Source organism: Rutidosis leptorrhynchoides, chromosome 11, assembly GCF_046630445.1.
Source record: "Rutidosis leptorrhynchoides isolate AG116_Rl617_1_P2 chromosome 11, CSIRO_AGI_Rlap_v1, whole genome shotgun sequence".
Taxonomy (NCBI): domain Eukaryota; kingdom Viridiplantae; phylum Streptophyta; class Magnoliopsida; order Asterales; family Asteraceae; genus Rutidosis; species Rutidosis leptorrhynchoides.
Genome location: NC_092343.1, coordinates 376662632 through 376676874, shown reverse-complemented (window position 1 = coordinate 376676874; position 14243 = coordinate 376662632). Strand labels below are relative to the sequence as shown.

Here is a 14243-nt window from a genome sequence, read left to right as displayed (position 1 = left end):
ATTCAACGGCCTTTATCTTCCTACTCGACGCAAGTTAATTTTCACCGCTACCACCATTAAACTTGAAATAATTTTTGGAACAAAACGAGACTAACTACGTTTAAAACGGACAATTTTTAAAAAACGGTACACGCATCTACATCTAAAACGGGTCTTAACACATGGGCCGTGTCACACCCCCAAATAGGGCCGGGAGTATTTGTGACTAATTATATCAAATCAAGCAATGGTATAATGAGAACGACTCTATATGAGGCATTTTATTACATTTATTGAGTTTTTGCAGCGAAAGATAAATAGTCATTAGCTTGTATTTAATGAACAACGCATTAAATGTCTTTAATTGATATGATATGTAATGAAGACTCCATGCATAGCAAGCAATCATCATCAAAGCATCAAATATACAGCGGAAGCCTTATGTAGGACCTGAGAATAAACATGTAAAAAGTGTCAACCAAAAGGTTGGTGAGTTAATAGGTTTATCATAAACAATGATTTCAGTAATAGTAATAGAACAAGATTTACTTTGAAGTTTATTGATATAGAAATATCAATCTAAAAGTATTGCTGCAGTTTGTAATATCGCGACTAAACAAAAGTTACCCCGTGACACTTTGTTATTCGTGTCGTTGAATCATTATTATGTATCCAAGACCAATGGTCAAATGGACAGAGACGTTACTCTCAATAGATCTATTCACAATAATTAAGCTTGCCAAAATTCCAGCAATTAACGATATTACGGTAGGGATTTAGCATGAATCATAGCATGACATAGCATATAAGTTTGAGTACTTGTGTCTAAACGTATAAAACAGTTATAAAAATAGTGCATGTATTCTCAGCTCAAAAATATACATAAAAGGGGAGCTATGAAAACTCACAATACTGTATTTCGTATTTCGTAGTAATTATGCATATGACGGCACTGAACAAGTGCAGAGTTGACCTCGGATTCACGAACCTATATCATTCGTATATATATTAAAACATATACTTGTAATCGAATAAGTTTATATATATATATATATATATATATTATTAGTTATATAACTTTTATATTAATAACTTATATTCATTTTATATAAAAATAGTAAATTTTGTTATGTTATATGTAACAAATATATTCTTATATATATATATATATATATATATATATATATATATATATATATATATATATATATATATATATATATATATATATATATATATATATATTATTTGTTTGTTAAAAATAGTAATTATAATAATACCATCATAATATAAGTAATGACAAAAATAATATTAATACTTAATATTACTAATAAAGGTAATAATGTTAATAATAACTCTATTAATGATAATAATAGTGATATTAATAATAATACTTATAAAAATATTAATTTTATTGTTAATGATAGTTATGATCCTGATTTTATTAATTACATATCTCTTATACTTAAAGTAAACACACAATTGAGTGACAATTCCCATCAACTTTCAATCCTAGCCATCCAATCTTTTAAACACCTCTAATCATAGCCATTCATTTAAAATTCATCCCGTGACAATCCTGGAGGTAATCAGACAAAATTAACCCTCAACCAAAACAAAAAAAAGGGCGGGATTTAGAAGGGAAAATAGGGGTTTCACAAACACACCTCATTTGAAATACATCCTAAAACATATCAATCGTCCATCAGATAATTGTCTCATCATTCAACCCTAACACAACACCAACTTCGTGTTCTTCATATTCAACCTCAGATTTTTGAAATAGCGATCTTAGCCATCCATCTCAGTCTAATTTCTATAAAAAAAGAAGATAGATCCTCTCCAAATATCATCTCATCGGAGATGAAGACCCACCCTGAGAATCAGAAATCGATTCAAAATCCTCATCAATTACTTTGAAACAAACAAATATCTATTTAATCAAATCAAATCAAATCAAATCAAATCAATTACACCTCTAACCCTAAAACACTCCTAATTCATTCTACAAGATCCCGTCATTTTTTTTTACAAAACAATCACACATACATTACCGTTTAGGGTTAGAGTTCATGAAGTTCTTGATTATTTAAATATCGTTTACGGTAATCATGAAAACTATGTGATATATCAGAATACCTAATTTGAGTTATTGCCTTAATTCCGATAATCAAACCCTAACTATACAGGAAGTCAAGTAAGTATCTTTTTGAAGATGGGTTTTTATTTGTTTTTTTACTTAATTATTCAAATTATCTTATTTCTTAACATCTGGATTTCATAACCTACCTTGAAGCTAAAAGCTATGAAATTTATATAGTTATTACTGATTTGATTATCTATTGTTAAATATATTGCTAGGGGTTCATATTTATTTCTTTGTTGAAGAAGTGCAAGCTCTCAAGTTAAAAAGGTGAAATTTTATACAAGTAATTAAATTTCATAACTTTTATATTATTAAACTCTGGCTTAAGTATAATCAGTTAGAGGAGGTGTATTAGATTACATAGTTAGTACTGATTTGATGATCTATTGTTAAATATATTGTCAGGGATTCAGTTTTAATTCTTTGTTGAAGAAATGCAAGCTCTCAAGTTAAATAGGTGAAACTATGATTTTCTGGAATTTAAAATTGATGTGTTTACTATGTTATTCATTTTTATTGTACCTGATAATGCTAATTATGATTTTCTATTTTCTGGAATTTAGTATTGACGTGTTTGCTATGTTATCCATTTTTTGTACCTGAAAATGCTACTCTGTATTAAGAAGTGATTTGGTATTTATGGTTAAATCAATTTTGAATTTTTATCATGTTTGACAATTACCTACAGTTACTTTCATTTTGGTGAACAAAATTCACCTCCTCAAACAGGCACTGTAAATCGGCTTTTTTCAGGTAAGCTTTATAGGGTTTTACATTTTCTACTTCACATTGTTGATTATCATTGTTTGTCTACCTTTTAAGTGTTTTAAGATCGGCCTTGCATCCAATTTTGGTGTTTGTTGGCGAGTGTTTGGTGGATATTTCATTTGGTTGTTGTTGGTATGTGTTGTGTCATTAGGTTGACAATAATTATTAGTGATTGGTGTGTTTAGGTTCTTCCCTTGCGCAATCTTCTTTCTCATTTACGGTAATCGAGGTATTCATTGTTTGCTACTTTCTTTTTTTTTTTAATTTGTTTCTTTTGGTTAGTTTGGTTACTGATTGTGCTAACATCCGTTTGTTAGATGTCTTTGCGGTGATTTGTTTTGTTGTATAATAAGTTGTCGTTCATTAGTGTTACATAGTTATAGTGAATCAGAGTGTAATGGCAAGTAAAAAGAAGCAAACGAAATGTAGACATAGTCAGAGACACCTGGTCAAACAATCGTGTGGAACGGGTCAGTGCTATTTAGTCGTAACAGAATCGTGTGGAACGTGCGGAATTTTTTATATTTTGGATCTTTGACCCTTTTAAGTTGAACCAAATAAAATTAATTCTTTGGTGCATCTAAACGGGGTCAAAGACACCTGGGTTTGGAATCTTTCGAGCAAGCACATATTTACAACGAGTGAACTTACAATGCTAATTGATGCGAAGTGACTGAGTAAATTCACACGGAGCTTGGCAACTTGCTGTGATTATCTATGCAGTCTCTATTTCCTATTTTCTTCCACTTTGTGCTTTTGGTCCCTGTAGGTTAGTGTGTTGCTATGGTTTTTTGAATCGCTTTTGCTCTGTTTGCCATGCTAATTTGCATGAGCTGTTGTACTAATATTTGTATCTTTTGTCTTAATATTATATTTAATTGGTTATCAAAAAGAAAAAAGAATTCAGGGATGATTCTAATACAGTGATGGTTCTCTTGCTAAGGTGGTTATTCTCCTTGAATCTCAATACAGTGATGCTTCCAATGTTAATGAAGGTAGTCATGCAAATCCTCATTAAGTATGATCATCTGTAATAAGCTTCATTTCATCTAAATGATTATACTTGGTAATTCGTTTGGTCGCGTATTTCTGGGATTTGTGGATTTAAGCACACGCCTACTACTTGCGAAATCCTTCATCATTTAGAGGGTTTATTGATATGATGAAATAGACACATCTGAAATAATTCTTCAACTACAGGTATTGCAGAAGCTTGATCGTACTGGAAACATACCAAGGTCAAATAGATGGGCTGAATACAACGGAGGAAGTTTTTACATTCTCTAGACCAGTAATGTTCTCTCCAACTATTTAAGATTACAATATGTGCTAAAAATTTTGAATTATCCACCTTAGTATACAATGATAATGAGAGGTGTTGATTGTTTATCACCAGATTAGAAGATCACTATAAACTAAATATCAATGATGATGGTCGTAAGGTACAAGTTTGTTGATCAAACGCAAATCAAATTAGGTTCTACTAATATCAATATGTTATCTTATTTGTTCATGTAACATAGAGTTTTGAACTGATTTTTTTTTTATCATCAGTTATAGATTAATCTTATGTAGAGTTTTTTTGTTCATAACTTTCAAAATTGTTTTTTCATCACATTTCGTTTGATCTTAAAATTTAACTTTGACTTTTTTTTTCCCTATTTTATGTTTCTTTATATATTTCATACATCAAACAGCTCATTAAGCGTTATGTTGTGATTTTATTAAGGAAATTATATACGGATTTTAATGAAGATACTCTGTCATTTTTTTCAATTTAGGCATTCTGAATTTTATTTACAAATAAACTCAAACAACTTCCAAAAAAATTAAGCAAACTGTCAAATTTTTATCAATCAACATGGAAGTAACTGACAAGTGCAAATCAATTATCCCATAATTTTAGTTGATTTGTTCATCTCACCTGTCAATTTAAAGATGGATTTTTTTCACATTTTCCATTCATCTTCATCAAAATACTGATTAACCACACCAACATCAATAACATCCATCATTTGATGTTTTTGGTTGTTCATCTTATCAATTAATTTGTTTGTTGTAAGTTACTTTGTTGCATTTAGATTGTCGTCTTTGACAAGTTATTTAAATTTAGTTTTTTTGATGTTTGGATGCCGCTTTGCAGGTTTCCTTATTTTTCGTCGTTGTCTTCACTTCAAAAGGTTTACTTACATTTTTCATTTATTGATTTGAAATATGTTGTGCTATACTGATGATGTTTTTTTATAAATTATATTGCTACTGCTGTTGTTAATGGGTTGTTTTATTATCATTGTTTGTTGCTCTCAATGAAATGTTTTATTGTTATTGTTTGTTTGACTTTGTTGATTAATATATTGTGTAGTGTATTGTTGGTTGTAATAATTATCATGTCGTTTAGAAAAAACGTAAGACAGGAAATTGTAATGGTAGTATGCTTGGTGACTCATCGGAAATATTTAGTGTTAGTTCTATATATTCAACTGTGTCGTCACAACCGTTATCGACTGATCAGTTTATAGATTGTGGTGATCGATTATGCGATTCACTTAATGTTGTAACATGAATTGATAGTGATAGTATTAGTGTTGTTCATAATGTGCAAACAAATGATGGCACTCTATCTGACTATACAGGTACTCAATGTGGTTCTGTTCAAGTGGCTTGCGATATTGAAGGTCTTACAACTGGTAATGCTTTCACATTCTTACATCTTTGTTTATACAATTAGTTTGATTATATTTATGTTAATATTATGATTTTCATTGTTTCTATAATACATTTAAAAGTTTCAGAATTTTACTACGAGCTTACTGGACGTTGCAGATAATCTAGGTAGAACTTCTTCAGTTGTAAAAGAGAGCTACGTCAAGATTGACGCATCTCAAGACAATGTTGGACCTGTTCCACTTCAAAAAACCCGGCTGGAAGGTGTTGAGATGACTGAAAAACAATTGGCAGAGGTAACTAAATTAATTATATTATAGGTGTTTGTTTTACTGCCTTGAAAATTCCGAAACATGTTGTAGCTATCTTTAGCTAGAACGAATGAGGACTCTGGGGTCACCTGCCGTTTTGGTTGTTTGAACATCTCAAATCAATACGCTCTCCAGATTCATATCGGATCCTGAAACAAAACGTGATGGAGAAAACATCGGTCGATGAATATGGGTCTCCATATGTCGATGAATATGTTTGGTGGAATTGGACCCGGAAGCATGTTTGCTCCAAACATGCCTTATGGTAATAATTTCTTTTAGATTTATATACTTCTTTCTTCACCTTGAAAATCAAGGGTCAAATTAGATTTTAATATGATTTGTAGACAATTTAAATATCCAGGTTTGATTTTAAGTTGTCAAGGAAATGAAAATGGGAGTTTGAAATTACCATTAGATTTAGCTTGTGACCTGTTTTAAATATTTAGATATATCAAAATATTGGTTGGATCTATTGTTTTGTGATATAAATTGTAATAGTTTAACTAAAAGTATCTTCTTAAACTTAAAGTCTTGATGTTGGAGATTATTAGATTTTGTATCGTTCAGTTTAAATGGACTAAAATAATGACACTACTTTCTTGATTCTTTATAGTTATGAAACCTGATCCGTTTTGCATATTCTCCTACATTCCAACTTTCAAAAGAAGTATCTTTCGTTAAAGTTTTGATATATATTTTGATGTTTAGTTTGACAAATGAAACTTATATTGCAGGTTTTGTTATGTGATGCAATGCAAAAGTTTTTTAATTGAAGAAGGCAACTACATAGTTAGCCTGGGGTGGTTAGATTTCTTGCAGATCGTATTCGTATGCTCAAGTTTTTTGTGATTGTTGGGATATTTTGAAGGAATAAAGAATTTCTTATATTAATTGTCAAACAATGACCATAACCTGTCAGAAACATTTGTTTTATAGCCATTATTGTTGATTGATGTGGATCATTTGTTAGTGGTTATATACTTTTATTTGTTAGTAAATTAACTAAGAGTGTTATGGTGATAGGTTGACATGCCAGAGTGTTCTAATCGATTTTGCTCCATCCATGAATATTCACTCTAAATTTGTAGCTGCAATGACATTTCGCATATAAAGGTGTAACTGAAGCTGCAATAAATTTATGCTACCAGGTTCTATCTCTAAGCTTTGTTATGAAATCATTGTCAACTGCTTCGGTTGTCTTTGTCAGATCAATGTTAACACTCTTAGTTCTTGAAAATAGGTTGTATGTTAATTTAAATGCAATGGTTTCAAGCTATACAAAATATTGTTGGTTACTACTTTAATACACATCTTCAGTTGTCTTTTTCCAGGTGCTTAGATGCACTAACTATATAATTTAAATTGTTACAATGTCTGCTAAGCTTACTTTAGTATTTTACTCTGATAATTATATGATAACATTTGATTTGTATATGCTACCTTCAGTTGATTTATAGCATGTAAGTGTGCAAGATACAAGTTCTGTCACTTTTGAAACTTCACAGCCTGATTTTTATCGTTGTTTTTGCAGGTACTTATTTGGAGGAAGGATAATAGGAAGATCAAACAGAAGTAGCGTGAGCATATGCATACATATATGTATAAGATGGAACTGTTTCGTCAGGTCTAATCAGTTTGCTCTTCTAAAAAAATATGGGATCACAAAATATCATTTAACTTCTTTAGGTAGGGTAACATTTAAATATAGATGTGACAATATCAACCCATAAGAATAGGTCAAGTTGGGTTGTGCTATAATATCAACTACTACTGTTCATGGAATCATGGCCATGTACGATCTATATTAATAATATTGTAAAATTGTTATTTTTGATTTTGTGTATCACTATAGGTGGTGTAAAATGTATTTCATTTGAAGTAGTCCAACAATGCATTTTAGTTTATGTTTTAGGGAACTATATTTCGAATTCCAAATAATGATCTATTATATAACTGAATGCATTTGATTAATGAGTAGACCTTTTGTTGCCTAGCTCTCTAACTTGAAGTCCCTTTTATATAACTAAATGCATTTGATTAACATTGTAAATCATTTTCTTTGTGTTTAATATTCTACTTGCAGGTTGCATATCATTTTCTCCGGAAGAAGCCTTTTGCATTATGGTAAGGTAGAATTATCATGTGAAGTGATGCTAAATTGCAAGGTTTTTGCCAGCCGTTTGAATGAAAATGGCTTTGCTTCTTTATGCTCCACCTTCACGTGAAATAACTAAAGTTGAATACATTTCTATGAATTTACATACCAATGAAATTTCTTTTTTCTTCAAACAATGAATGAAAATTTGCTTACATTGCTGTTGTGAATTGGATCCTATTACAAATTTCACAAATAGTGTGGTAGACTTGGTGTTTGATAAGAGGATAGCTGGGCGAAAATATGAAGGTAAACAAATTAAATTATCAAACTTTACATGTATTTTGTTATATATTCTTTCCACTAAACAGTAATTATTGTTGCTCATTTTTTATTTGTTTATGTTTTCTGATATCACGAGTCATTTGACAATATGAGTTTCAGTTGCGTATGTATGTATGTATGGAAAACATATATGCCCGAATTAATGGGTTAGTGTAATGGGTAAAGTTGTTATAATATTTTTTTTATTATTTTATAAAAGGCATTGGTAAAGTTGTTATATAGTAGTGAGGATATATATTAATGGGTCAGTGTAATGGGTGTAATGGGTCAGAATTAATGGGTAAAGTTGTTATAAAGTTTTTATTATTATTTTTAAAAGTCGTTGATAATGGGTCAGAATTAATGGGTTAATGTAATGGGTCATGTACTTCATAGTTCATATTAATGTTCATACATACTGGCCATCATTAAGTCAAAATTGTAAGTTAATCTATGCAGGAAATTTTTTCGGATGTGCCAATTGCGAATAGAGAAATTGTGTACAATATGTCTATTCAACGCAAGTTGAAAAACGTCCAAGTCATCCACAAGGTACAATCTTTGACTAGATCTCTTTTTGTATTTTAGATGTGACGAAATGGGTCGGTTTTCCCACGGGTCAATATGGGTAAAGTTGTTATATAGTAGTGAGGATATATATTAATGGATCAGTGTATTGGGTCAGAATTAATGGGTCAGTGTTGTAAAGACCCGTCCTAATTCATCCGGACGAAGTCCATATCGATTATAAACGATTCACAACAGTTGATTACATCGCGAGGTACTTGACCCCTATATGATACATTTTACAAACATTGCATTCGTTTTTGAAAAGACAAACTTTCATTACATCGAAAGTTGACAGCAGGCATACCATTTCATAATATATCCAACTATAATTGACTTAATAATAATATTGATGAACTCAACGACTCGAATGCAACGTCTTTTGAAATATGCCATGAATGACTCCAAGTAATGTCTCTAATATGAGTTAATGCACAGCGGAAGATTTCTTTCGTACATGAGAATAAACATGCTTTAAAGTGTCAACCAAAAGGTTGGCGAGTTCATTAGTTTAACATAAATAATCATTTCATAATTTTAATAGACCACAAGATTTCATATTTCGATTTCTCATAAACATACGTCCCATGCATTGAGACAAAATATCATTCAAATGGATTGAACACCTGGTAACCGACATTAACAAGATGTATATAAGAATATCCCCATCATTCCGGGATCCTCCTTCAGACATGATATTAATTTCGAAGTACTAAAGCATCCGGTACTTTGGATGGGGCTTTTTGGACCCGATAGATCTACCTTTAGAGTTCGCGTCAATTAGGGTGTCTGTTCCCCAATTCTTAGATTACCAGACTTAATAAAAAGGGCATATTCGATTTCGATAATTCAACCATATATTGTAGTTTCAATTACTTGTGTCTATTTCGTAAAACATTTATAAAAATTGCGCATGTATTCTCAGCCCGAAAATATAAAGGGTAAAAAGGCAAATGAAACTCACCTAATGTATTTTGTAGTAAAAATACATGGAACGACATTGAACAAGTATAGGGTTGGCCTTGGATTCACGAACCTATATTATTTGTATATATATTAAAACGTATATTCGTAATCGAACAAATTTAATTATTATTATTAGTGATATAGTTTTTATATTAATAACTTATATTCATTTGTAATGTAAAAATATAAATTTTGTTATGTTATATGTAATAATTATATTTATTTATATATATATATATATATATATATATATATATATATATATATATATATATATATATATATATATATATATATATATATATATATATATATATATATATATATATATATTTATTTATTTTGTTTAAAATAGTATTTAAATTTTACAAGATAGTATTTAAAATGATAACATTAATGATAGTACTATTAATAATAATAATAATGATGATAATAATAGTTATGAATATGATAATAGTACTAATTTTAATGTTAATTATAACAAGTTGTATTATGATAGTAATAATAAAATTAATATTACTTAATGTTACTACTTGATAATAACAAAAAAAAAAAAAAATTGGCAATGATAGTAGTCATTTTATTAATATTAACATAATATTAACAATAACAACATTTAATGATATATTTAATAATAATAATAATAATAATAATCATAATAATAATCATAATACTTTTATCTATTGTTATCAATGCTAATTACAATACTTTTAATAATAATAATAATATAGGTAACAATATTAGTCATAATAATAATAAAGATAATAATAACAAATAATAATGATAATAATAATAATAGATAAATAAATAAAAAGAAAACTACCTCCTAAGCTTCTCATAAAAAGGAATGACACGAGCAGGGCTCGAACCCGCGACCACTCCTACACCCGACAACACCTAAACCAGCTGGGCTGATGCCCTTTGTCTGTTTTAAATCCTATTGATTTGAATATACCCCGTTTATTTCCTGTGTTCATCTTCTACACTAAACCAGTCGACCAGAGAACAGCTCCAATTGATTAATCCATTATAAGATGATTTTAGGTTCCTCATACTAATCAGAAAATCAATATTTATTGTTTGAATTATTTAAGAAACGAAAAGAAAAAAAAATAGATATGTAAATACCTGACGTAGAACCCGTTTTTGAAACCCAATTTCGAATTCGATTATAGAGACTGTTTTAGACCACAATTACTAAATGAAAATGATTTCAAATCCATCCTACAAACTTTCTGTAACATTAATTTAATTCAAAACATCACCACATGTTCGAATTTCTTGATGAACTAAATCTTTGACTTTTTAAAATTAATCTTTGACTCGTAAATTCAAACTCGTTTTTAGAAATTGAAGGCTGAAATTTAACAAATAGTTTGAGTAAAAGATTTCTAATAACTCTACGTTTAAATATTTTAAAATATAAATCGAATTCGCGTTTTGGCAATAAAGTTTCAAGAACAGTGGTAACGAGCCTGTTCTTGACAATGCTGCTTAAATTTGATTAATTGAAAACGTACTGTTGTGATGTATGATTTGTAATGGGTGATAGAAGATAGAATGAATTATTAGCACACAAAGTAATCGTGTTGTATAGCCATAAAAATCTCGACAAGGTGAATCAATAGGTACAGAAAAAAATAAAAAAAATAGGATGTCGACTTTGATTGCTAATGGAGTTTGGAATGTATCTGTGATTGAACCCCTACTTGGTACGATTCAGTAGGCAGGAAACAAATTTAGCATAGTTTGATAGCAACAAGTAACTGAATCAATCCCTTTATCTGATTTAATAATAAATAAAGAAATAAATAAATAAATAAACAAGTAATTATAAATAAATAAATAAGTAGATTAATAATAATACTATTAATAAAAATAATGATTATATAAATAATAATAATAATAATTAATAATAATTTTAACAACTATAATAATAATCGAAATGATATTTATTATAATTTGTATTATCTTTATGATAATATTTATAATGATTTCCAAAATAATGGTAATATGAATGGTCTTTTTAATAATAATAATAATAATAATAATAAGTTTATTAATTAAATCTAATGGTAAATTTAATAATAATTATAATTTTAATCATAACAATATTAATAACACAATAATACTAATAATAAGTATAATGAATAAAGTAATAAAAGTATTGATAATAATAACTTTAATAATGTTACTATTAATAATAATAGTGATAATGATAATACTAATAATAATAATGACATTGTTAAGAATGATATTTATTTTAATAATCATATTAATAATATGACAAGTTATACATATCAAATTTTACAAATAATAATAAGGAAAATATTGATAATAATATTAATATAACAATTACTTTCAATCTTGTAATTAAATTTGATATAATACAATTTATTAATTATATCATATTTACTGATTATAATATATTGAATTCTTTAATATTTATTCATTACAATATATATATATATATATATATATATATATATATATATATATATATATATATATATATATAATATTTATGTATTGAATATATATATATATATATATATATATATATATATATATATATATATATATATATATATATATATATATATTCATTTTAAATTACAAAATTATTATCTCATATATTATTTTCCATATTTAATTCTAATGATTATAATTTATAATTTCAAATCATTGTATATATTTACATTTATATATATATATATATATATATATATATATATATATATATATATATATATATATATATATATATATATATATATATATATATATATATATATATATATATATATATATTTATTTACAAGAAATTGTTCGTGAATCTTCGGGAATAGCCAAGGGTTATTGATTTCATGAATATAGTTTTCAAAACTTTCGAGACTCAACATTACAGATTTTTGCTTATCGTGTCGGAAACATATAAAGATTAAAGTTTAAATTTGGTTGGAAATTCCCGGGTCATCACAGTACCTACCCGTTAAAGAAATTTCGTCCCCGAAATTTGATAGAGGTCGTCATGGGTAACAATAAGAACGTTTTCATGACAAATATGAGTTGATAAATAGTGGTTTATCATTATTGAGTGATATGGATAAAACCATTTGATTTTGTGAAGAGTACAAGTCAAGCTATCACCAAAGAGTGAAATAAGTATGTATAGATTCGTCATATCTTTTGACGTAGATAGGATTGATTTCCAGGTTCAAGAGATTTGGAGAAAATCTTCGTAATACGATTTGATTCTTCGGTAATCAAGGGAATTAAGATCCGCTTTAAATGCGATCATCTGTTTTGATTGCTCTGTCAGATATTTTATTATAAATCCACCCCCGTCATTTCCTTACAACTCACACCTTCTATTCTTTCTCCCTTAACTCCTATTTTGAAACATTTGTCAATATGCTCCATCCCGTTCTGATCCTTGATATACTCTTAACTTTCATATCTGTCATTCTTCTTTTTCATCTACCACCGGAGGATTTTATTTACTTCCACTATTATCTTAGGGTTATAGTGTTGTTAATTTTCCCGTGCCTTTACGTGGCAATACGTATTGATATGCACGGTTTGTAATTTATGTGTTGTTGTCGAGCTTTATATTTTCTTTTATATTCAAGAGTTCCATACTTTTGTCTCCTCTTCCCGACTTCAAGTCAAGCGAATAATGGTCCAGAATTCATATGGATTTTGAAATGAACATAGTTAATGTACTCAGAAAGAAATCGTAATGGCACGATCTTGATTTGGCTAATTACCAGAATCTTCGAAAAGATAGAACTATCAAGAAGATATGTTCTTATTATGTTTGGAGATTAGGTAGAATGTAAGAGTCGTGTAAATGGTACATGATGACGGTATATTCTGTGAATCATCACGTTTCATTAGAAACTCAACATGAATTACTGTAATATAATCACATTGATCAAGTGTCATTATATTATACTAACTCATGCATCAGTTCCCAACACTTCTTCAAAAACATTCATATTTTAAACTCGAAGGTTCGCAAAATATAGAAACTAAAACAGTTTCCTTTTATGATATAATACGGATAGCGCAGAGAGATAATTAATATCGAACGAGAATATTTATGAAGATATCTTCAGAAATATTGAGGATATTTACAATGAAAGATACGATAATATCTTGGAATGTTAGAACCAAATTGTGATAAAGAAATTCATTCACGATGATCTAGAGCGGTTAAGGAGTAAGGTATTCGCTAAAGATTTCATCAGAAACAGAATCATCAGGATTCTTTAAATACAGGGTTTGGTCCTTGTATTTGTCTTTGGTCTCCTTCATGTTTGCTCGATTCATTTTCCAGAACTCAGAGATCTGATTCGTAAGCTTAGAGTGCTTTTCAGAATTTCAGAATAGGAGATCATAATTCTAAGAGATAAAT

General features: G+C 28.6%; 2 long non-coding RNA genes across 6 annotated transcripts; both read left to right on the top strand.

The window, feature by feature from the left end:
• Positions 1-1680: 1680 nt before the first annotated feature.
• LOC139877465 (uncharacterized) lies at positions 1681-4541 on the top strand. 2 transcript variants are annotated; one of them, XR_011768607.1, is made up of 6 exons: positions 1681-2176; positions 2341-2392; positions 2531-2582; positions 2814-3888; positions 4094-4184; positions 4290-4541. It is a non-coding gene; the product is annotated as an uncharacterized lncRNA (long non-coding RNA). The 2 variants fall into 2 exon arrangements; XR_011768606.1 differs by having other exon boundaries at positions 2531-3888.
• A 1018-nt stretch (positions 4542-5559) lies between these two features.
• Positions 5560-8308, top strand: LOC139877296 (uncharacterized). 4 transcript variants are annotated; one of them, XR_011768529.1, is made up of 5 exons: positions 5560-5580; positions 5717-6133; positions 6606-7019; positions 7403-7557; positions 7955-8308. It is a non-coding gene; the product is annotated as an uncharacterized lncRNA (long non-coding RNA). The 4 variants fall into 4 exon arrangements; XR_011768531.1 differs by lacking the exon at positions 7955-8308 and having other exon boundaries at positions 5717-5853; positions 6004-6133; positions 7403-7782; XR_011768530.1 differs by lacking the exon at positions 7955-8308 and having other exon boundaries at positions 5717-5853; positions 5920-6133; positions 7403-7782.
• Positions 8309-14243: the final 5935 nt, after the last annotated feature.